At 44.9% G+C, this 26548-nt stretch overlaps 1 protein-coding gene across 2 annotated transcripts in view; it reads right to left on the bottom strand.

The window, feature by feature from the left end:
* The window catches only part of LOC146805135 (uncharacterized), a 147334-nt gene extending 132427 nt beyond the window's left edge, over nucleotides 1-14907 (bottom strand). The window contains exons 1-4 of one of the 2 annotated variants that reach the window (XM_085620473.1): nucleotides 14665-14907; nucleotides 11864-11927; nucleotides 10943-10982; nucleotides 7729-7853 (exon numbers count right to left, since the gene is read on the bottom strand). The gene's annotated coding sequence lies outside the window, so the exon portion shown is untranslated. Of the gene's footprint in view, nucleotides 1-7728; nucleotides 7854-10897; nucleotides 10983-11863; nucleotides 11928-14664 lie in introns of both variants that reach the window. The other variant, XM_085620472.1, reaches the window with a different exon arrangement.
* Nucleotides 14908-26548: the final 11641 nt, after the last annotated feature.

The following is a 26548-nucleotide window of genomic DNA, read 5'->3' on the forward strand; positions in this document are numbered from 1 at the left end:
ATTTGGCTTAACTGCAGGGTACTGGCGGATTGGCATGGTCTCTGGTGAAAAAGAAAATAAAGCATTCTCCACACCTGATGGGCACTTTGAGCCAACTGTGATGCCCTTTGGTCTAAAGAATGCAACTGCCACTTTCTAGAGGCTGGTGAATCAAGTCCCTGCTGGGTTGGAAGGCTTTAGTGCAGCTTATCTGGATGATAATGCTGTGTTTAGCTCTTCCTGACAGGATCACCTGGTCCAACTGGGGAAAGTTTGTAAGGGCCTAGCAAACTGCAGGCCTTACTATCAAGGTATCCAAGTGCCAGATAGGGCAGGGAACTGTTGTATACCATGTAGGTGGAGGCCAAGTTCAAACACCACAGCTCCAACCACACAGACCCAAGTCAGGGCATTCCTTGGCTTGACTGTAATTACAGGAAGTTTGTGAAGAACTCACCTCCAACAAGATACCCAAGAAAGTTAACTGAACAGTTGGCTGCTAAAAGTTATTTGAGACCCTAAAAGAGGCAATGTGCTCAGCACCTATTCTCAAGGCTACAGATTACTCCACGGAGTTCATTGTGTGGACTGATGACTCTGAGCTAGGGATAGGAGTGGTCCTATCCCAGACCAAAGATGATGAACAAGACCCACCTGTTGCTTTCATAAGCGGAAGGCTACTCCCCAGGGAGCAGTGTTGAAGTGCCATTGATAAGGAGGTCTTTGCTGTGTTTTTTTTTGCTGAAGAAGCTGAGACCATACCTGTTTGGTACTCAATTCCTAGTTCAAACTGACCACAGACCTCTCAGGTGGCTAATGCAGATGAAAGGGGAAAACTTTTTGAGGTGATCCATCTCACAACAGGGAATGGACTTCCCAGTGGAACATAGACCTGGGACTGCCAATGGCAATGCAGATGCCCTTTCTATATTTTCCTCTTAGACAATAAAGACTCTCTTGGGGAAGGTCAGTCACATCCTCTTTCTTTTGCGGATGTGTGTAAGAAAGTGCCCCTTTTTGCATGGTTACCCCATACTTTTTGCCTGGCACATAATGCACTTTGACTTGGTGTGCAATGGGTCCTGCCAGTCAGGTTCCCCGGGCCTGTGTTCTTTCCCAAAGCTGTACCTTTGTACCCACAATTGGCACATCTCTGGCCACAGGTAAGCCTCCTGTAAAAGGTACCATGGGTACCATGGGCACTGAGACCAGGGAAGGCCTCTTAGGGCTGCAGCACCTATTGTGCCACCCTTAGGGGCCCACGCCTTAAAACCCACACACTGCCATTGCAGGCTGAATGTTTTGGTGCAGAGGAAAGTGAAGAATCAACATGGTACACATCCCTGTGTGCCATGCCAGAAATCTACTGCCTGTGGCCTAGGTAAGCCACCCCTCTAGCAGGGTGCACTAGACCACAGGTAAGGGTACAGTTGCATGACCACTCTACCCCTACAGTGTCTATGTCCCTTCTTAGACATTGTAAGTGCAGTAAAGCCAAAAAGAGTATATGGTATGGGAGTTGGTCATTATGAATTCCACAGCTTCATAATGGCTTTACTGTATGCTGTGAAGTTTGGTGGCAAACCGCTCAGTACATTAACCCCACACTGATGCCAGTGTGGGATTTCATGTAAAATGCACATAGTGGGCAACTAAAAGATGCCCCCTGAAAAATAACCAACCCTGGTATGGTTCCAGAATGGCTGCCTGTCATTTACTACCACCAGACAGGTTTCTGGACTCCCGGATAGAGAGCCTCCGCTCTCTGGATCCAGAAACAAAGCCCATCCAGGGCAGAGGTGTCATGCCTCCTCCCCCAGGATGGGCTAGGTTCATGACGGGAAAGCTTGAAAGGCCTGCCGCCTTTTAAAGCTGTCCCTGCCTTTTGCTGGCCCCAGCAACTGGCTTCCACCAGTCCTGATCCCAACTTTGGGTGGGAGAATTGGTGGGAAAACCCAGTTAGGAGGAGAGGTGTGCCCTCCTTTGCCAACCCCTCCTCTCAGCTGGGGTAGGCGAGGTAAAGCATACATCTCAGTCCCCTCCATCTTGAAGATGAGGAGACCCAGCCAACTAGGAAGAGGCTCATACCCCCCTCCCACTAGAGGGTGGCATAATAGGGGATGTACCCATTGGTCCCGAACTGCACACACCTGTAAACACCCCTAAATTTAGTATTTGGAGCGACCCTGAACCTTACCCCCTCATATTTGAGGAAGAAAGAAGAAGGACCAAAGAGTTGTGCTGACCCAAGAAGAAGACGATACCAACTGTTTTGGCGCCAGCCCTACTGGCCTGTCCCAATTCCAAAATGCCTACAGCAGAAACCCCGGCGTTTCCAGCAGCACCCCAGAGCCCGGAGGACCTGGCCTGCATCCACCTTACAGACTCTGTCTCCTGTCAGCACCAGACTTGCTCAAACAAAGACTCTCCCACAGATTCTGGATTCAAGCGGATCCGCGATTTTGCACCACTCTACACCCGACTCCTACGACCCGATTTTGAGTGACCCAACACCACAAGGATGTCTCCCCAGTGATCTTGACCTGGGCTCTGGTGGTCCCCGACCTCCCTCTAGTTTCAAGTTAATGCCTGCAGCCTCAACCTGAAGGGTTCCCCTAACAGCGACCGGAGCTGGTAAAAAGGCCCTATGCCAAAAGATACCCCTGCACCCGACGCCCCACATGCTTGGGTGGTCCAACCGACTGTGTCCAAGCAATCCCCAAAAACCCAATTCATCTCTCCAGACGGTGGTCTCCTCCTATAAGCCCCCCTGCCCGAGCCTGCACCCTCTTTTCCGAACAGAAGATCTCCATTGGAATCCAAAGGGTCCCCGATGTCACCTTGGCAATCTGCACCCGGCCGCCGCTGTGCGGCTGGTGATGCATCTCCTGTGCTGGTTGTTGGCCCCTGCAGTGCTGATCTTAACCCCAGGAGCTTTGCACCCATACCAGAGTGACCTGCTTGTAAGCAGCCTCTGGCCAAAGGCCACATTAGCTAACACTGGCCCCCCGCACTCTGCACCCAGCCACCACAGTATCTCTGGCAGTGAAATTTGAGTGCCAAGCTGAACCTTGGGAAACCTTGGTTCTAACCCCCAAAAACTATTCTTGCAGATCGTTTACTTACCTGCAAACCAATAACCTTCTTTTTACGATAGTAACTAATGTTGTGATATTTTGTTCCTAAAAATGTTCAAAGTGTCAAGCTGAACTTTGGTTTGGAAGAAAATTAACTATATTGCAAACCTAAAGATATCTTACTTACCTTGCATTGTAGGATCCATAGTGTGGTATCTAGACATACCACCCCAAGTAGTCAATGTAATCCAAGAATAAAGCAAAAGTAATCAGAAGTACTTTCTCTGTCTTCCCCCGCAACGAGATTTGTACCTATGATACTGAATGATGGTAGGCTCACTGGACACCACGCTATTTACTTGTTTCTAAAGGTTTCTTTTTTATGGTTTACGTAATGTTTGCCCAGAATGACGCCATCTGGTGGGTCCACTAGTGACTCCCCAAGGGGCCCTTTGTGAGTAGAGCAGTAGCTCATCGCACAAACTATACAGATCATGGAGCACATTTTCAAGACGGTATGCAAATATTTGTAAAGCTAGAAGGCTGCAGTATTTTACATGGTGTTCTGTACAAAACAAAAGAGGAAAGATCATTGACGTGTTCAGTTGCTGGCTGCTCCATATATTTGTGTGTACCGTAAAACCAATAAAGATATGGGTTTTTTTTAAAGTAATTACTATGTAATTTAAACTGTTTTTAAAGCGTATACAAACCTGTAATGATTGCAAATCAATTCCCAATTGCTTTACCTTGTAAAGTTTTACAATTACAAGTACATTTTTCCTACCTGTACCAAGTATAGCTTGGTTCTAGAAATAAAACATAAGTATACCTTTTTTTATACTTACCTACTTGGCCTGGATTCTGTCTCTGAGTGTGGCCATCAGCCTTGATTGAATGAATACAATAAATGCTTAACACACCCTCCTGATAAGCCTAACTGCTCGCCCACACTAACACAAAGAGAGCTGTTAGTACTTGTCTAATTTAGCCTCTGCCATATTTCTGGGACTCCCTGGACTCTGTGCACACTATACCTTACTTCAGTATAGTATATACAGAGCCAGCTTCCTACATCAGTGACATCATACTTGCAAGCTGAGAATGAGAGGCTGGCAGCTGTTTGGAAAAGCAGACACTGCCACGTTTTCGACTATGGCAGGGTTTTCCAAAGTCGGTCTTGGAGGGCTGGATCCATGCCAGATTTTTAGCGTATACCCATTTAGATAAATGTAGTTATCCTAAAACTGGCATGGGTCCGGCCCTCCTGGACCAACTTTGGAGAACCCTGGTCTATGGGAAACACTTTACCATTGTGACTGACCACCAAGTGCTGTTGACCATCTTTGGCAATCCCAGAGCAAAGTTGCCACTGCAGATTGAAAGGTGGGGAATCTGAACACAAGAATACTCATACACCATTACCCACAAGCTTTAGAAGGAAACAGCTATGCTGACTACATGTCAGGACACCCTACAACATCCAGGAAATTGACCCTGCCAGTGAAGGACTTCAACTTTGTCTTGAACCAAACAGTTTTGCCATTGATGCCACTGTAATCTAATGAGGATGCCACCCACATGGACTCAACGCTCACTGAGGTCAAAAGAAGAATTTGGCAAGGGGAATGGCACCACTTGAATGGTTCCACAATCCCAGAGGGAGTGTATCACTGTTAACTAAAGGCCTTTCAGTAAGGTCAAGAGGAATTAACATCAACCTCCAAAGGAATCCTGCTAAGGGACATCCAAATAATAATCATACACAACACTTCAAAGACAAGTGGTTGACCTAGCCCACATAGGACTCTGAAGGATTATTTCCATCAAGAGGGTGCTCAAAGGGTGAGTGTGGTTCCCAAGGTTAGGAGAGATAATAGCAGCGATGCTAAGAGACTGTCCTCAGTGCCAGCTAGTCAGCAAGACACCTAAACCACCACCCCTGCAAATGTCTCCACTACTGAAGGGCATCTGATGCAACATTGCCATAGAGTTATTTGGCCCATACCAATAGGTCACTTAAATATTGGTACTGATGGATGAATACTCCCAATTCCCATCTCCGAGCAAATCATTTCCACTAGCATGAAGGCGGTACTCCCAATCCTAGACGAGACATATGCAGAATGTGGATTCCCAGAAGTACTCAAAACCAACAACTGACCCCTATCCAATGGACAGGAGTTTTCCAACTACACTCATCATCTAGGCTTTCAACATTGAAAGATAACGCCACTATGACCATAGGCAAATGGCTTGATTGAGAGGTTCATGCAGACTCAGAAGAAAACCCTGCAACAAGCTGAAGGCGCTCACCGGCCATTACAACAGACGCCGAATACAGTCCTGAGAGCATATCGCAATACGCCACATAGCACCACAGGTCAATGTCCAGCTATGCTCATGTTTGGCAGAGAATGTAAAACAAGAATACCCAATAGGAATCATGAGAAAACTACAGCTGATTTGGAAGTGTGGAGGAGAAATGGAAAAGTTAAACATAAGACTCCAAGCGAAGACCCTGGGAACAGAGATTAAAGTTGGCGAATGGGTCTTGGTGATACAACACTGTTGGCACAAAGCAGATTCTGAATATGAGGCGAGGTCACTTCAAGTGACCGAGATAAAAGGAACAATAGTGACCACTGAGGCTGGAGACAAACAAGCCAAACGTCTCTCACTTCAAACAAGATCACTATCAAGAGCAGGAGGACGAACATAAGCCAGGACACATGAAGTCAGACAGTGAGGTACAGGAGCAGAATCATAAGGAGGAGAAGTCACTAAGGGCCTCATAATGATGGCGGTGGCACCGTCAGGCCATCGGTGGCGGTCCCACCCCCATCGGACTGTGGAGGTCCGCCCATAGCATTATAATGGCGGGTGGATGGTGGGCAGTCGGAGAGACCGACTGACATGGATCCGACGGGACCATCGGATGGTCTACAATTCCTAAAATGGTGGCAGTGCCTGCTCAGGCACCGCCATAGGGATTACAATGTCTCTTTCCTCCTGCTGTTTCATGGCAATTAACCCACCATGAAATAGCAGGCGGAAAGTGATTTGGGGGACTTAGCAGGGCTCCTTCTTGCCTGGGCCTATGCTATGGGTCCTGGGGGGCACCTATAGTGGCCCCTACATATCCTTGCACCATATGGCAGGCACCACATGGTGCCTGCCACATGGTGCATGGATATGCAAAATGTGTTTATTTCGTACTGCGGTGTGTGCTGCAGCTCACAGCACATGCTGCAATCCAAAATATACACATTGCGACCACCTTGAAGGCGGTCGCATTCTGCATCCTAATACCGATGGCGAGACAACCGACAGTTAGTCCCATTCCCGACAGGATGGCAGTCAGACGAAGATCCGGCTGCCAGCGCAATGAGGCCCTAAGTGCGAGAAAGTGATCCAAACTAAGTCAAAAAAGTCAACTCGAATCACTGTAGCGATATAAAGGGATCCTCTGAAATGGTTTCATTCAAGTGGGGGAGGTGTAATATCACTGTAAGATGTCGCTGTCATGAGATCTTGGAAATGTAAACCGACCAGACAAACTGTCTAGAGGTTGCGACCTGTACCCTCCACGAGAATGGACAAAACAGATGCGGGAGGGAAAAAGGAAGTTTAAGGACAGGATCTCAGTTTCAGGTTGGCATATTGACCAAGTCCTTAGTGCCAGAGGGTCTAAAAAAACATTTCCGGGCCATGTTCTGGAAAAAGGTCTAGAAAACATATCAAAAGGGCTCCAGTTGACGCATTTAGAACAAAATAGTCTCTGCCTGCCCAGTGGCCCTGGACCAATTTTTAAGATCTAGTCAGCCCTCATAATAAAGCAACAAGGGAAATGGAAAATGCAAACTCGGAAAACCTCAAACTGAGTGGCATGCTATCATTAGTGCAGCAGGAGCATTTGCTTTTAGCCTTGTAGTTTAAGAGCCTCACAACACCCAATTGAAAGAACACTTTTACTAACCTGTGGTGATTAGTGAGACACATTTCCTTCTTTGTATTATATCAAATGGCAGTCTTGTTACAACACTGCCCAAACCTCTGTGTACCCAAGCATGTGACAAAAACAATAATAATATTGGGATTGAGCCGTGTATGGAGGCTCTAAGCTGTCTGTGGGCCAACACAAGCAGCCGAATATGAATACTAATGATGTTGCAATCCCAACCCTGATCTCACACAAAGGTAAGCTACATGAAAGTCACAAGAGGCACGAAATACAGGGGTGAACAGTCTCTAATCACAGGTTTCTAGGTCTCAGGAGAGGATGATAAATCAGTTCCTAGTTTGGCAAAAGTGAAGTATCAAGCAACAAAAATGAGTGTCATGTGCACCTGTGCAACAGTTTTGAGTTTATTTGGCCACTTCATGCAATATTTCCATGGGGTGACAAATGTGTGCTATCCAGAGGGATGGACGAAAGTCAGCTAAAGCTAAGAAAAGTTGAGCGAGGGAAAAGGATCCACCTGAGAGGAATCTATTGCCCAGCAAGACTGAGCAGTTAAAATATATCAATTCAGTTAGGGAAAAGCCCTGCACCTTACACCCCAGCCTGAACTCTACACTACCCCATACCATAATTCAGCACATCTAATTCACCCCAGCATGCATCACCAACATACTTTCTGTCAGGGAACAGATCGAACCAAGCACTAACCTCTTTTGTAGAGACAGGTTTCCTATGGATGGGATGTGGTTCGTAGCTCCACCTTCAAAAATCCATGACCTCTGAGGGATGCTCTTGCTGACTGGTGTTCTTCACTCAGGAGTCTTGTCGAATATCTAAAGAAAAAACATACTGGGAAGGTGGGTAGAGTATCAGGTCCTGAGGGATTTAGTGCAACTAAATTTTCTGTTTTAGCACTCTCTGGCAGACTGGTCCCAACTCTTCAAAGGGAATTTTAATATGTTACATTTTTCTTAGTCCTTAGAATATATTTATGTGCAAAGTACTTTCATTGGTCATGAATGAATTAGGATGAATAAATCATAAATTACTTGGGATTGAATTGATCAATTCCTTAATTAAAGTTCCACATTATTCTTTCATGATTGCACACACTGGTTGAATACTCAATGCATTTGCACCTTATTTGACTTTCATCAGAAGTATATATGCAAATACTGTAACATCTTTAAGGACCATTAACATTGTAAGACACTTATATAATAAAGGATCCACAATCTTATGTCCTGCATGATACTATATGTATTCACCTCTGTAGCATGCTTGAGATATATAATCTGTATTTCTCTAACCCAAGTCATACATACATTATTGATCATTAAAAACTGTTGGCACTTGCTCATAAAAGCCGAGTCCATCTCTTAACTCATTACTCATTTGTATAATCATGTCTATGGTAGCAAAAATGCATGTGCAACACACTTGGTCTTAAGCTGTTTACATTTCTTAAAAGTACTACAGGTAAAACCGATCTCGAAAATGCTCGGACCTGTCACATATATCATCGCTCAATGCTATATGCCTCTCAGACAAACCAAATTCTATTCCATTCATCCCCTAAGGCTATGTTAGTTAACTATTGGGTTAACTTGTCCAATAAAAGGGTTTCTTGTTATTTACTTGTATTTTGGGTAGCTTTGCCCCAAATAACTAAGTGTTGGTTTTTACCTATGGTATGGTTTTGCGCGGTCTGTCCAAACATTAAGATCAAGTTATGACTTGGGTTTGTCTGTCTCAAACTAGAATTATGGGCCTGATTAGCTGCCGGTCCACCGTGGCGGAAGCAGGACCGCCCGACTAGAAGTCAGCGGTCCCCCTGCCCAGATTACAATGCATCTGCCTCCACAGCGGTCGCAATGTGTATATTTTCTAGTGTGGTGTGTGCTGTGGGCTGCAGCACACGCCCCAATGGGAAATAAACAAATATAAAACATCCCTGCATTATGTGGCCGGCACCATTCATGACCTGCCACATGGTGCAGGGATGGTTAGGGGAGCACCATAGGTGCCCCCCGAGCCCCATCGTGGAGGGTCAGGGGGAAAGGGGCCTCCACATCACTTTCTGTTTGCCTTTTCATAGTGGGTGAACCGCCATGAAAGGGTAGGCAGAAAGGGACATTGTAATCCCTACAGTGGTGCCTGAGCAGGCACCACACTCATTGTAGATATTACTGACCCTCTGACGCACTGACAGGCTCCTAGAGCCCGTCAGAATTGTGGCAGAGGGTCTCTACGCAAGAGGCTTTCCCCCTTGTAATGCCGTGGGGTGAACTGCAGGGGCCGATGTCCGTGGGTCCACCACTACAAGCGGTCGGTGTCCGACTCACCGACATCATAATCAGGTTCTAAGTTCCAAAGTTCTACTTATGACTTGGGGAGACTTATCCCCACAAAGGTAATAAAGTTCTGAAACTTTTTTGCTTATGTCGCCCCCCAAGGTGGTGAATAGGTCAATTATCTTTAGCCCTTTGTCTTTTTACTTTGCCTTTTAAATGCCAGTGTGGCGCCAAAGATGCCAGGAGCTTATGGAGGGCAGACTATTGATCTCAGGGGGTATTTCAATCTGATATCAAGTTCAAGACAAACTCTATCCATGAACAAGTGTATGTTCCTTTGAAGATACGGTTTTGAGTTGGCCTCATCAGAGAGATCTAGGGCTGATACTTGATCCCAACTCTTCTATCCCTGTCAGATTCAAAGAGGGTTATATTAAGGACCTGCAACTGTGCCCAGTACAGGAACTCAAGGATCAACAAAATGATGATACTCCAAGTTACTGTGAGGAATTGCCTGAAGTTTTCAGTGAGAAAATGGGGTGCCTAAAAAGTTATGTGCATCAGATAAAGTTGAAACAAGGGACAATACCTGTGGCTGCAATGATACGCTCCATCCCCATCTCCATGAGAGATGCAGTAAAAAGTGAAATCAAGAGGTTGTCTGGGGAAGGAATAATTGAACCTGTTGAGAGCACTGAATTGGATGCGCCAATTGTAGTGGGTCAGAAACATTCAAGGGACATCAGGTTGTGTGTGGACTTGATAGCTCTCAACAGGTGTGTAATTAGTTTCCATTTCCTCTGCCTAACATCACGGAATAATATCAGGATCCTTTAACTTGATGTTGTGACTGAGTTCTTTATCAAAGAGATCATTTGATAACAACGCCAGCCATGCTCCAGAATCAAAGCTTCTACATTCACATCCCCAATCATAACTTAATCTTTGGGTTACTTCTTCAACCCAACCTTGATATGCACCAACAAAATGCAATCATCTATTAGTTTCACTGCTTCAGAATAAATGTTTTTGAATGAGGTACAACACTTCGCGAAATGCCCCTTTTTATTGCAATTCTTGCAAATGGTATTCCATGCAGGACATTTTGGAAATGAAGCAAAGTGCCCTGGATTACCTCAACGATAACAGGTCTCTTTGAATTTCCCTTGTTGAAGCTGCACTTTGTTCGTACTTTCTTACTTGCCTTTGCTTTCATCCTCCTACACATCTACTTTGCTCACAGCAATCTCCGTGCCCTTATCAAGCTCCTCAACACAAGCTAAAGCATGCTCTATGCGTTTAGCCACACTAATAACCTCATATAAAGGTGGATCATCCTTCACCCACAATTCGCATCTTATTTTGTCACAGTGACATCTCAGCATAAACTGATACCAGATGAGTTTTTTTTAATGCAGTCACAAGCTTGTGTGTAGACGTTAATTTTCCTAAACCCATCACATACTCTTCTACACTGTTGTTGGCTTTCTACTCCCTCATGCTGAAATGATGTCTTTCAAGAATAGTTTTGACTTTAGAAAGATAGTGTAGATCCAATTTTTTCATTCATATGTCAAACTCACTGCAAGATACCACAAGAAGACTCTGAAGAAATCCCCCCTTCTTACTTCCTCAGTCACCGTCCTGCTCCACTCGAACCCGAAATAGCTGGAAAAGATAAGGAAACACAACAAAGTTAGGAAAACTAAAGAAGGACTGTCATTGTCCTACACAGGCAGGAGGAGGAGCAGCCGAGTCAAGGAGGCAATCAACAGCCCGGACGGGGAAGAAAAGGAGACCACCAATTACGGGAATGGGAGAACAGAAGACGAGGATCATGTGAGTGACTAGAGGACTCCGGAAGATGCGGAGTGCAAGGAGCCAGTCACAGAGTGGGCAGAGGACGCCGAGAACTGCTATCAAGTCGACGCAAGATGATGCCAGACCAGATGAGACTCCTGAAGATAGAGCTAGGAGTGGTGGACACCCTCGGAGGACACACACAAGCCACCGTGGCAGATGCAGTACATGGACAAGAAAGTGGAAACTGAAAGGGGGAGGGGAGGCTAGATTACGGTAATACAGGGAGGTCAGGACGGGGACTGGGAACTAACCGTGTGGGGTTTTCTGGTTGCTTTCGGACACCTTTCTTCCCCCCATTTTTTTGTTGCACACCGGCTGTATTCCGACATTATCCTGCAATATTTTCAGTATAAAACCATAGTTGACTTTGTGTTTTCGGTTACTTAAAAAAGGAAGATGTCTAACCAAATAATGTACTAGAAATGGATACAATCTATAGGATATATTTGATAGTCCTATTTTCCGTTGTTTTTGCTTTCTTTTCCCATCCAAATGAGTGAAACCCAGGAAGACACTGGAAATAGCAAGATGGGTGAATACAAGTGAAAGGCCCTATCCTCCCTTCTCCACCAGCCATAAACTTGTTTTAAGCCTCCATAGAAGGCAAATAGACAAGGTGTTCACTATCTCTGGGTGTGGTGAAGGTACCTATCCTGATGAAAATGATAAGAAGTCCATTTACTTACCGCTACCTCCTAGTTCCTTTGCCTCAAGCCTCCAGGCAATCCCCTCCTGAGCGGCATAGATGACCTAGAAAGAGAAGAAGAAGAAAGAAGAATCAAAAGGAGATTATTTTCTTCAAAAGTAAACATCCATATATTGGCCTTAACTGTCTTACTAATAAAATACGCCATCATTAAAAAACACATTCAGCCTCCCCGTTTATTTTTCCGCCCATCCCTCCCCCACTCACTCAGTTCACTATCCTCATCTCCCAAATCTGGGAGGTTTTCAAACATTTCTTGCCCCTTACACCACAAACAGTGTAACAACAGAGAGGTTTTCCACTCACTAGAAAGATTAGCCTCACAAACTCTAACATAGTGTAGAAATGTTATTTTCCATTTAGACCAAACAAACTGTGGTTCACCAGGTGCAGAAAGAAAAAAGGTAGTGGAATAACATTCTGCATGATAGGATGAACAAAGATATAAGAGCACTTTTAGAATAAAAGGATGAAAATTATAAAAATGTCACCCACTGTACAATATGTATCCAGAGATGAAAGGCGTGCCTATTGCCTTAATGCTGTGGCAGTTCAAAGCATCTCTTCTGGCCCAAAGATTGTTAAGAAAATACCCCAGAAAAATAATTGGTAGGTAGGTACTCAAGCTGGGTGGCAGTATTCCAGGAACGATCAGATAGTTGACAAAAATCAAGAAAAAATGTGTTTTAGGAAGCAAAGAGCAGCATTCTTTCCTGGGACTTCATCACACGTGGTATCAGGAGCGTCACGAACCCCCCGTTTTAGGAGATACAGTGGAGATTGGGTTATTTATGGGCTTCTTCTGTCAGCAGTCAAAATTTCATAAATAACGCAATAACAGAAAACAACATCAATCGAAGAGCAAGCAGGAGCAAGGACGAATGAAAGATAATAAAATGGAAAGGAGAAATGAAGGGTGAAAGGAAGGATGGATGGGCAGGTGAATGTGTGGGCAGATGGACGAGTGCGTAAAAGGATGAGTAATTGGATAGGTGGATTGACAGGTGAGTGGGTGGATGGGTGGGTGAATGGATGTCAGAGTAAATGGATTGATGAATGAGTGAGTGAATGGATAGGTGGATGGACAGGTGAAATGATGGCAGAGTAAAGGGTTGGATGAATGGGTGAAAGGATGAGTGAATGAATAGCAGAGTGGATGGATGAGTGGGTAGATGAATGGATGTATAGATGGCACAGTGGATGGATGGCAGTGGATGAATGGATGGCAGAATGAATGATGAGAAAAGACTGAATTAAAGATGAAAGAATGAATGGATGATTGAATGTAAAGGTGAAATAGTGGATATGAGTAGGTGAATGGAAGGGTAAAAGGAAGCATGATAGATGCTTGGATGGAAGAGACATGGATGCTCTTCCGGGGAGGGTTGGGCTCACTTACTTTGCTTGCTTGATACCATCTGAACTTTAGTTCAAAGTAAGGGATATTTACATTTTTAGGCTCCTCCTGTGCTTGGTGTGCTGTAGAAATCTGAGCAAGGGTTAGTAGAGAACTCCGCATATTCACCTCTTTTGTCTGAAATGTGAGTTTTCAAATGCGGTGAATGTGGTTCTAAACAAACACTTATTTTTGGCTGAGACCAATGTAACTCTGTTTATTGCTGTTTTAAAAGTACAGAGGATTACCAGCTTGACGAAAGGGAATGATTCAAGCATGTGAATCTATGAAAGATCCAATGCTTGTCCTCAAAACTGAGTGTTGGTGTCCATCCCCAGCACCTGTACTGTGGACACCTCATTTCAAATAATATGTTAGAAAATCACCCTAGTAATGTAACTAAAAATGACACAGATAAAATGGTTCATGTCCTGCACACACTGGTTTATACCATGATATTTGTTTATGGATTAGCTGTGATAAGTCGATTTGAAATGGAATTTTAATGTTTAACACAAATGTTTTTGTTTAGTAACAATTTTGTTCTGCCTCCCTTACACAAAAGAATGCTAGAATCCAAGAGGCACAGAGAAGTATCTTTCAAATTCGTCTAACTGTGAGGATAGCATAGAAACACATATTAGGTAAGAAGTCAGACTATCCAGGCAGGTATATTAGTGTTTGTAGAAAATAAATTGTGGCATACTTTGTAATGCACCCTTTAGGGTTAAAAAAACAGAACACCAGGACTGCAATAAATCATTGAAAATTAATGCCATTATAGTTTTGTCTCATTTCAAGGAATACTCGAGGAAGTTGCAAAACATCTATGGTTTCACCTCCATTCAGTTTTCCTTTTTCAATCTGGCCCTTTGAACAAGCAGGAAATGAAAAAGAAAATTAAAAAAAGAAAAAGAAGCAGAAAGACAAAATAGTTATAGACAGAAATGAAAGGAAGAGAAAAAAAAGCGAAAATGATATGAAAACTAGAAAGAAAAAGAAAAACCAAAAATGAGAAAAAAAAATGAACGTTACAAAGAATGTTTGGACATCAGAGAAAGAAAGAATGCATGAGAGAATGAATAAACCAAAGAAAAAGAATAGGGAGAAAGATTGGGCGAAAAAGAGTCTTCATTGGCATCTGTATTAGGCCTTCATATTTACCATCATAATTACGGAATAATGCCAACAACAATTACCAGCCATCACAATGACTCCAGAAAAGATAATCAGGCCGACCACGAGATTACATTTTTGGGCTATAATTCACATAACTCTTCATGCATTTTTATATTAAATGGGTAAATTGACAATTTTAAGGAATATTCGATAGGTCTTTCCTATGAGAGCAGATGCACTCAGGCTGTCGCGCTCATAAGGCTTACACTCATCCCAGTTTGCACTCTTTTAGTCTGTCCTTTAGTGTAATCCTAGCTGTATTAAAACTCGGTGAACGTTCAAGCTTCCGCCGAGATACGATGAGTAATTTCTCCTTAATTTGGCGACGTTCTCTATGGCCGCGTGGCATGACGCATCCAGTCAGAGACTAGGAATAAATAGCGCGCGCCCAGCTCCACAGACAGCTTGTGTGAATCGCACCGCGTAGGGCCGCCTCGTGCGACCGCACAAAGAACCGCTGATGAAAGAGCCCGAAGCTAATGACTTGGTCTTAAATTGTCCTGTGTCTGAGCCTCTGACAAGTCAGCTGTGACATTTCTATTAGGGATGCTGAACGGCCGTTGCAGGCTTTTTAAACGAAAATCAATTTGTTCTGACCTCCGTAGCCCGGCTGCAGGGCTTCTGTTGATCAGCATTTAATGGCCGCCACCGGTGTGCTCAATTACACCACCAATCAGAGCCAGCGGGTTCACTGGGGGCACCTGCCTTCTCCTCTTTCTTTTTAAAAGGGTCCCATTTATTGCTTATGCAGCACAAAGACCAAGCTTTCCCTAGGTGTCCGTGGTGAAGCAGATAAACCGCTGAATCCTTAGTTGACACACAAAACCAATGTTGACACCTTTTCAGAGAAAATGACAAACGTGAACAACATGTGCTCACTATATGTTGAAAAATAATGATAACCAGATCATGAAAATTATTAATTACTGCATCGTAAAAATATGCAGATGAAACTGTGTTGGATAAAATAGATTCATGCTCACTAAACTGCACTGGTGTTGTTGGATGACAGGTTCATGTTTACTAAATTGCAATAGTCTAGTCTTCTAACGTGGAATAGAAAACGTGAAGGTGAAAACACACGTTATAGATATTTTATTAACCATTCCTCCTTTAAATAATGATATATGTGAAGATTTAACAAAGCTAAATGTAAATAAGATAACACTATGAATGTTATTTAAGAGTTTTTGGTGTCAACTCTATCTTTGCTCATTTTGGAGTGTGCACCAACCGAGAAATGGTACTGCATGTTTATAATAATTCCAATTAATTTGAAACTTCTACAGAATAATCTTTATACACGTACTAAGAAGAATTACTAGAAACGATATTGCTTTCTTATACTTAGAAATAATTTTGCACGTTGTTACTTTGAAAATGTAATAATGTCATAATTACACATGTTAATTACGATTAACCTAAATTGCTTCATGAGTGCAAATTAGTTTAAAATTCTATACAGATCTCAAGACTCTAAATGAAATGTATAGTTCCTTTATTTTATATTCTGTATTTCATGATCTAAATTCAATTTAGAAGCACTCTTCTCCTCAGATTTTGGAGCATCTCATTCTGCCTTATGTTCCCTCGCGCCTTCTCAGATCCTCAGGTGACTATTTGGTCACAGTTCCGCGCTTTAAGAGAGCTAGGGCCGGAGGTCGCTCTTTCAGAGTTCTTGCTGCCAGGCTCTGGAACTCTCTACCTGTTCATATCCGTGCAATCAACGAACTTTTTGCCTTTAGGAAGGCTGTTAAAACCTTCCTCTTTCCTCTGGAATCCTAGTACTGTTGTGTTTCTGTTTGTGGTATTACTTGTGTCCGGCTTTCTGTTCTCTATAGCGCCGGGACGCCCCTTTGCTGGAGCAGCTGTGCGCTCTACAAATGCGGATAACATAACATAACATTTAGGCCTGCATTTTCTTTCTCATTGTTCTTTCTTTTCTCATGGACAGACTTTGTAAACTTGCAGTGGGAGACTAAACTAGGTTTCATAGAAAGGGTTCCCATGCACATACTATGAATACTCGCTACTATTTTTTTAATTGGGAACATCTGCAGTGAGAAACTGCCCTCTTGAACTCACCCATGTGAAACCTGCATTTTTGAATGGTTCGATGATCACCACCTTTTTGCCATAAAATGCGTCTTCTTTATGCCGCCTGACAATCATCCTGTATGAACTGACCAATGGACTGAGTGGCCTGACCAAATAAGGTGTCCCAGGAGGTGTCACCTCAGAACTTGTGAATTAATATACGCTGCTTGACAAAGAAATTGCGGTGTTGCTGTTGGAGACCCTTACCTTCTCTTTGGAGATCTTGCTCTTTTGCAGACTCTCTTGGCTGACACATTTCCTGTGAAGCCATTCCTGGACTTCTTTCCCTCTTGGGAGAGTATCTTTGAGCTGATAGATTCATGCCTCTTTCTGAACTTATCCTCTACAACTCTGGTAATTGATGGCTCAAAAGAGATTAATTTGATTATTCTGCACTCCTAAATTCAAATGCCTGATATTGATGTATTTACTCACTTAATTTACTGATAAAATCTAACCATCCCAAAAACCCTGTTTCCGTCTCTCTATGACTTGTCCCTAATAATTGATTATGCATTCCAATTGAGTATTAATGAGGGATGGGAATAAAAATAGTAAGATCTCTGGTGAACACATCCTAATGTAATTATTTTGCATACCTCTAACTGAATTAGTGGTTTGCATGATTCCAGTTCGACTGAATTTCTTCAGGAGATCTGGTCTAGCCCTGATAATTCTGTGCTTGTATGGTTTCGTCTTGAGAGCTATATGTATGAATTTAATCACTAGTCTGTAGGTCAGTAGGTCAGTTATACAATTCCTGGTCCTCACTGAATAACTTGATTGAACTCCCTATATCTGACCACTCTCGGCATGGTTCAAAGATCCATCGGAGGACCAAGTAAATGACTCTATGGTGTAGTATAAGATAAAGTGAGACATAAGTAAATAGGCCTAGTGGCGCGGGCGCTACAGCAGCAGCAGTATCATTTTCACTACACCGTCAAATTCCTAGTTCAAAAACTGCGCTCCTCCTTCCAAATTATTTTAGCAGGTACGAGTTGCACAACACAAATATGGCAGCTCTTGACACTCAATCTCCAAAAGGTTACAGACTGCTGTACATTCCAGACAAAATGCCCATGTCACCCTCTTAACATTTTCTAAAACGCGAAGATGATTATATGAAATTGATAAAATGAATATATAAAGTTTTGACCCAGTATCTTGTGTAACGTTTGTAGGTTAGGGTATACCTTAAGGGACCATAGGAGGTTCAATAAGACATCTTGTGCTTGAATCAGTCTAAAGTGGGGAGAAATCATGTTACGAAAAATAAAGTATATGTCGAAAAACGTGAAATTCTAAAAATATGTGGGATTACGCACATGTAATGAAAATCAAACCCATGGCTACATGATATTTTATTTGTTTTAGAAATAACTCCTCTGTGATGCACTCTGATGGTGAAGGGAACACCCCCTAAGAGGTAAATGGATTTGCACCCATGCCCTGAGTGTCCAACTTCAAGTGAAACTGGTGTCCTCATTGTTATTGTGGCCCTAGTGACCTGCCCTGTAAAGAAGGGCGGGTGTGGGGTGCGCCAAGCATGCCCTAATGATACTGGACTATTGTCCATGCCGAGGGTGGAACACATAAAGATATGATGGCAGCATACTTTGTTTTAGGATTTGTATTGTGACCAGACCTTTTTCTTTGTGTGACAGTGTGATCTACTGACCATTCTCATATTACTCTCTGCTGACATCAAGGGTGCATGTGGAGCTCAAGAACACTGAGCAGATAATACATGTGTGGTAGCAGGACTGAGTACTGAAGCAGGAAGAATCCATTTTGGACGACCCTGGTTTAGCATGCATGAGTTAATGAATTAGCTCAGCGGAGGCTGCTACCTCTCCCACCTGGCGGCTAAGACCTGGAACTCCCTCCCCCTCCCCCTCAGAGCCTTACACTTGCTCCAGCAGTTCAGGAAGGACCTCAAGACCTGGATGTTCAACCAATAGGAACAGGCAGCGTGATCCCGCAACATGATCCCACAGCTTCTCGAGACCCTCACGGGTGAATCAGCCACGCTCTACAAATCCTGATTGATTTATTGAGTTCATTGAATACTAATTATCATAATACAGCAGCATTTCTAAAGAAACATATAAAATAAAATGTTAAAAACAGAAACATGAAGTAACTTTTAACAGGACAACCAGTTTTTATGTGTTTGTGTTAGAGTTCAACTTCATAAAACGAATCCTTAACAACTATGCAATTATCTCCATGTGATAGTGTTAGAAATAGGATTTCTGGTTGGCTAGGGCTTGCGCCTAAGCCAGGCAGAAACCACCACTCTAGTCAGGGCAAGGGAGTTACACACTGATGATAAGCCCTGCTCACCCCCTTGGTAGCTTGGCACGAGCAGTCAGGCTTATCTCATTGGCAATGTGTAAGGCATTTGCGCAACACACACACAGCAGCAACACACTAGGCACACTACAAAAGAAACTCCACACAAGGTTATATCAAAAATTGCCTTTGTATTCTCATAAACACATTAGAATCATAATGTGCCAACTGGCATGGGTAATATTCACAGGGGATTATATACAGGACCAGGCCAATCAGGCCACGGTCACAACCATCAGAACATGTAAGTAACTGCAAAACACAACCAGTAACTACTGGTACAATAATGACCTAAGCATTATCATATTGGCATAAACTCACATTAGGGCAAATCCTCATCAACCTAAACACATTACGCAATGGGCCTCACCAGCATAAACACATTATGCGATAACCTCATAAGCATAACCACATTACGCTAATAGGTACTACCCCAAAACATCATAGCATGACATTAGGCATTAGCATAAACACATAATGCAACACTCATGGTGCAGGAATCACATTTGGCAATAATCAGATCAGGCATAAACACACTACGCAATCCTTGTAGCACCTTGCGCCCTACCCATCACCAAAATGGACCCCAGGCCAACTGGCCTCTCATAGGGGGCCCCAATGCCCTCTGTCCACAATGTCAGGGTTCGGCTGCCGCTGCAGCAATATCAACAGTGCACAATGGTGCAAGCCTAAACGCAGCAGCTGACGCTAATTGCCATGCAGCTGTGATCATCACTGGCACTCACTGTGCCCTCCTGTCCCACTCAGGGTCTCTATCACCACAAGAAATGCTGCCCAACACTGCCTCTGCCCTCTGCCAGGCGGGGCAGCTGTCAAAAGCACCACAAATAAATTAGACATGGGCACCACTGGTGCTCGGGACTCCCACTGGGGCCCTGAAACTACTGTGCCCCGTGTTGGAGCTACACGGGCTCTTGAAGCAGAACACGCCCCATGTTGGAGGACGGGCACCGACAATGTGCCCCGATGTGCCCCTCCTGTCAGGGACTCTGAGAACGAAATGCTCCCATCATAGGAGCGGCCCTCTGTCATGCGGGGCTGCTCAGAAACCGGCCATCGACACTGTGCTTCGATCGGCACCACCCTGGGCAATGGAGGATCCCCCCCACTCACCGGGTCTACGAGGAAACTCCTCCTCGCAGGGCGTCAGCATTTCCCTTGCACGCGGGGCTTCCCTCACTCACAGGAGCTCCGCGCTGCCATCGGCGGCCTCGGTCGCCACTTCTCCCTTCACCCGGGCCCACTCCTGGGACCCAGACTTCAATGTGGAGCCCACGAGGCTCCAGACTTCCTCTCTGGCGCTTCTTTGGGCGCGGGGCTTCCCTCGGGGAGGCGGAAGTCCCGCCCCACGTCAGCATTACGCTGCCTGACTTTCTGCTCAGGCCGGCGGCGGTGATTTTCTCTGCAAACGCGGGGTGGGCACCCGCAATACTCGATCTCCATAAAGCGGGTTAGGCTCCCACTTTAGACACAGCATAAGCGGTTTGGGCACCCACATTTTAAGGCACCGATGCGGGATGGGCTCCCGCTCAGTTTTTAAGGCATAAATCAGCGGGGTAGGCTCCCACCTGATCCCTGCGTTGTGCAGGAGAATCCACATCCAGGGATTCCGTCAGGACGCCTCTGCAGTCAAGAGCTGCGGAGGCCAGGTGCTCCTCTTCTCTGGGCAGATAAAGAAATAAAGCACAGCGCTCACGAGGCGCTAGAAGTTCCAAAAGTCTCCCAAAGTCCTGGAAAGTGAAAGGGAAAAATGCTCCTAGGGCGCAAGGACCCTCCAGGGTCCAGGGGGCATAGCTGGGCCCAGGGAGGCCAGCACACAGGGCCCTCCAGCAGGGAGGTAAGCCCCCATGGCGGTTCCTCCTGGGCCCCAGCAGCAGCACGCCCCCCCCAGTCAGGAACAGCACACCAGAACAAGAACAACTTCATGGGGTCACAGCTCCTATATTTACACTAGGCATTTCTTTGTCTGTAGTGCAGGGCATGGAGGAACCAGATGCAAGTGGTTCAGGGGGGATCTGGAGCACTCTGCTTACAGTGCTCACACCCTCCTTTCAGAGATGGGGCTCTGCCCTCAGACACACCACAGGGGGGCTGAGCTAGCATTGTACAGGCCAGGCTCTGACCTATTCAGGGACCAGGGTGTACTCCTCCCACTACTCCCAGCACAGATGTCCCATTCAGCTTAGCGCAGACTCACCCTGCCCCTCCTGGAGCCACACACACCTTCCAGCCCCTGTCACGCAAAAGTCAGACATGCAATTCACATCAGGCAGGCAGACACATAGCACACCGAAATGGCAACTTCTAATAGTGGCATTTCTAAAAATAGTTAGAATAAATCTGCGCACACCATTGTGTAGCATTTATTATTACTATTTCAAACATACCAAACTTGACCACGCTGCGCCTCTCATATCAGGAATTACCACTGAAACACTTATCAGGGAATCCCCAATGCAATCCTATGGGAGGGCAGCCCCACAGTAGTGAGAAACCAAAATGGCTGTTTGTCACTACCAGGACATGTCACACACATAAGGTACATGTCCTATCTTTTACCTACAATGCACCCTGCCCATAGGGCTAGCTAGGGCCTACCTTAGGGGTGACTGACATGCAGTAAAAGGGGGGGGTCACAGACATGGCACACACTTTAGGTGCCACGTCACAGCGGCAGTCACACTGCGCGTACAGGCCCTGCAATGGCAGAGGCCTGAGACAGGTTTGAAAGGCTACTTTGGTGGGTGGCGCAATCAGCGCTGCAAGCCCAACAGTAGCATTTAATTTACCAGCCCTGGGTATATGAGATACTACTTTACAAGGGACTGACAGGTAAAGTAAATAGGCCAAACAGGTGTAGAGCAATCTTACCACATTTATCACGGAGAGCACACGCACCTTACACTGGATAGCAGTGCTAAACTGCCCAGAGGCCTAAAACTACCAATACCATGTCAGAAAAAAGGCTAGGAGAAAGGCAAAAAGTTTAGGGATGACCCTGCAAAAAGGGCCAAGTCTAACAGATAGTGCAAAGTCTGCATTGATATGGTTCGTGTGCGTATCTGGACCAGTGTCTTTCATTTCTTTGATTGGAAACAGCTGGAATCACATCGGCAAGATGTTTGTACAGTTTACTTTCTTCTTTTGACTTTTTAACTAATTTTGTACAATACGTTTGTGATAGGACTCCAGGATGCATCCAGCATGGCTAGTCTGTACAAATGCACAGTAATCCTTTGCTTGTGAATTTTAAGTGAGTTGATTTTCTTTCAGGGATGAGATTTTAATGCTGATTTTGAGGCAAGTTTCCACCATTTAATGATTAGTTCCAAGTCTCATGTGGCTCTAAATAGTTGAGTTCTCCACAGGGTTTTGTCAGACATATTGTCTTAAAAACCAACTTAAATGATGTTTCAGTTTTTTGGGTAATGCATGGCTGAAGTTTCTAACAGAACTGTATATAAGCAGCAGCCAGTTGGTACACGGAGGAACTCAGGCTAAGAAAACGGCACTGCAAGAATTGGCGGTCAAGAGGAGAATGAGCTAAGTTGCTGCAGCCAAAAAACAACTTCAAATCCGCCCTGAGATGTAACCACCACCAGGTCAGGAACACCAAGCGCACAGCACTCCCATACTGCATCGACAATAGCACTAACAGAATCAAGGAAACAGACACTGTTGTCAAAGACTTCACTTCACCTGCAGCTGTCTCTAGCAGAAGCATCCCTTCACAAGACATATGCAACAAACTCCCAGGATTATTCAGCAACAAGATTTGCAACTTCAACTCCTAAGCTAATCCTCATAACTCTACTTCCCATTCCACCAGAGAGATGGAACATGATTGTGTGTCCAACCATCACTATGAATGAGACTGACACCACCATGAAGACCATCTACTAATGAGACCAGTTGGACCTCTGTGCCTCCCACACCTTTAGCCACCTTCCTAAGTTCCTGGAACACACTGTGGTCGCCCCACTTCAGAAACCCGTGGACCCAGACACACTGTCCAGCTACAGACCGATCTCCCTCCTACCTCACCTGAACAAGGTTCTAGAGAAGGTCATTAACAGATGCCTCGCAAACGACCAGCTCCTCAATGCCATGCAGTCTGGTTTTCGACCCAACTACAGTACTGAAACAGCACTCATCACCACCTCAGGTGACATCCAACTGATCCTGGATAGAGAATATCAGACTCGACCTCTCCGCAGCATGTAACATAGTGTTCACACCCCATCCTCTTCAGTTGACTCCATGAGATTGGCATCCAAAGAGAACAAGTTCACCACATGCATGACCAAAGTCACTAGCTGGATTAATGCTAGATGTCTCAAGCTCAAAACTGACAAGAGAGAAGAAGAATCTTTGGTAAGAACACATCACTATCGGACTTCACCAGGTTGCCGGGCGAACTCAGACCCATTCCAACCTCTGCACCCACACCAGAAACCTTGGGATCATCACTGACAGAAAGTTGAACATTATTGTACAAGTCAACGCCGACACTGCATCCTGCTTTCACACCCTGAAAATGTTGAGCATGATCTTCAAATGGCTACCAAGTAACATCTGAAAAACTATCACTCATGCCCTAATCACCCTCTACACCAAAATCACCAAGCAACTCACCAAAATACTACAAACCATCAGCAACTAAGCATCTAGACTCATCCTCAACCTCCCATGAAGAACACATGCCACACCTCACCGAGCCCACTGGCTCTCAATACACAAACACGCTCTGTTCAAACTCCTCACTCACACATTTAAGGCACTACACATTATAGGCCCGCCTGCCTGAACAGTGGCATCGCCTTCCACCAGCAATCCAGACACCACCTCTCTTCTGGACTCCTATTTAAACACATCCTGCGCATATACAGAACCAGATCTGGAGATCGTCCTTCTTATACATCGCTCCTAAAGCATGGAACAAAGTCCTACCATACATCAAAACGTCTGAATTTCTTATCGAGTTCTAAAAGCAGCTGAAGACCTATATCCTTGGATTAACACGGCTAGGCTAACACACTTGCTTAGCGTCTGGTTAACCCCCTCCCCCCGGTGATAGTGCACTCTACAAATACACGTAACACAGCTTAACAGCCACAATCTAGTGCTGCCACTGCCGATGGAGGACAAGTCAGGTCCCCACTCATGTAGAGCCCAGTCAGCCTAGGAATGCTGCAACAACTGAAGACACACTATCAAAGTTATCATACTGGAGCAGCGGTGCAATGACAAGATTGAAATCTTAGAGTTCCGGATAGACTTACCACGACAATATAGTTGGAAGAGCGCTTTAATCTACCAGCCTCCAGGCCCCCTTGCTGATTTTTCACTCCAGCTAATGGAACTGATAGCACCTTATGTTATCTCTACTAAAAAAAAAATCCTGCTGGGAGATTTTAATGTTCATAGTGAGTGTTTGAATAACTCCGAGGCAGCTTCTCTTTTGGCTGATCTCGCCTCTTTAGATTTAGTTCAAATCAATGATGGTCTAACACATGAAGCAGGTCACACTTTGGACATTATTTTCATCAACTCGTCCCTCATCAAATGCGGAACTTCCCGGCTGCTTAGTTGGTCCGACCACGCTCTTATCGATTTTCAATTTCAGGGTTCTAGAGCGCAAGAGGCACCTTGTCTAGGCCCCAAGTGTCCTTACAGACAATGGCATAAAATTACTCCTACTTTTGCAGCTATTTTTCCTTCGCCTTGGGACATAGAACCCAAGAACATCGAGGAGGGTCTAGCCCGCATCAATACTTCGCCTAGATTTGCTATTGATCAGCTTGCCCCCCTGAAAGTACTACCCAGTAAGGCCAGTGTGGCCCAAACGGGCTGGTGGCCAGGGGATCTTGGTGCTCCCCCTGTGCCTAAGGTAGCTGTAAAAAATCTGGGCATTTGTCTTGATCATGCATTGACTATGAAGGATCATGTAACCTACACAGTTGGTTCCTGTTTCCATGTGCTTAGTCTTTTGAGGCAAGTTTTCCCTCTTCCTCCTGACTCCACATGGAAAACTCTCATCCAGACATTGGAATTAAGCAGACTGGATTACTGCAACGCCCTGCTGGTCTCAGCTAATGAATCCTCGCTGGACCAGTTGCAGATAGTCCTGAACACCGCAGCCCATTTAGTACTAAATGTCCCTCATAGAACTGCTTCCCTTCCACTTCTCCAACAGCTTCATTGGCTTCTGGTGCGCAAACGCATTAAGTTCCACATTTTTGCACCGTCCATAAAGCTGTGCATGGGAGAGGCCCCGCTTACCTCGCCACAAATTTTAAGTGCTACACCCCTATCAGGGATCTTCGCTCCGGAAACAAATCCCTTCTTGTAGTTCCTCGGGTAAAGAAGCCCAGGAGGGGTGGGAAAGCCTTTTCATATCTCGCTCCCATGTATTGGAATCAGCTTCCTATCCCGCTGGGGCAATGCCCGGACCATCTTCAAATTAGAAGGCTTCTAAAACCGTTCTGCTTTAGATCCGCATGGTGTCAGCTTTTCTGTATGTCCGCAGCGCAGATACCCCTTCGGGGGTGATTCAGGCGCTATACAAAAATCATAAATAAAAAATAAAAGAAATCAGACCAAGAAGGCCACCAATTGCTGTATGCCCCATCTGCACACGGCCAGCACTGCCAAAATGTTTATGCTGCTAAGTCAGGATCCACCAAACTGAACTCAGCCGGCAAATCCTGTTCTGAAGGCAGGCTGCCATGCACGACAAGGACGTAGGCTTTGCCCAGTCCCCACCCTCACCATCTGCAAAGCCATCAAACAGATAATGCTTGCTTTAACTTGTTAATGAAACAAAGGGGCTACAACTCCAGCTAAGGAATCAAGCATGTGGACTTCAGACTTTCTGCCCAAATCAACATCAGGGGTAAAGACTATTGAACCGAGTTGAGCATCTAAACCCATTAGAGCCTAATTTAAGTAATCTGCACCTGTGCCTACCTAATTCATGCATCTTAATAGAGTACTGCAGACTGGGACTTTAGTCACCCAGGTCACCAGGGTGAAGAGAGCACTATTAAAGGTGTGCGTATCGGTTACTGGAATTAGTAACCACCCTGTATTCACTAATCCAATTGAATTGTGCATTATTTAGTTCTGCTGTGTCATTAAACAATTTATTTGACATAAAAGAGAAGCTCTGGGTTGAACATTAATTGACTGTTGAGATCTGATCTTATGCCACCCATATTACCTCCCTGAGAAGCCTGTGACTGCTCACCCTCGCTACCCCTTGAGAGTCAAGTACGAAACAGCTTGTACTTGACCATGTTTGCAATGCGGTAGTAGGACGGGCCCCAGGATACTAGTGGCAAAATACCTCACCCGCCATGGCTAGAGCCATGTAGTCCCTGTCTGAACTGCTCCCCCTGCAGGTGACACATATCTTGACACTTACTCGTGTTGTTACTTAGATGTTCAGGAAACATTAGTTTGATGCATTTCCTGTAAAGTGTTATTCATTGATGTGTGACTCGATGCTGATTATTCTGTTTATAGGAAACATATACATAAAATAATTCACGTCTAGCTGGCAATCTAGTGCACAGTCCGGGCACCATTTGTTACATTTTCAAGTCATGTTCA

This window comes from Triturus cristatus, chromosome 8, assembly GCF_964204655.1.
Source record: "Triturus cristatus chromosome 8, aTriCri1.1, whole genome shotgun sequence".
Taxonomy (NCBI): Eukaryota; Metazoa; Chordata; class Amphibia; order Caudata; family Salamandridae; genus Triturus; species Triturus cristatus.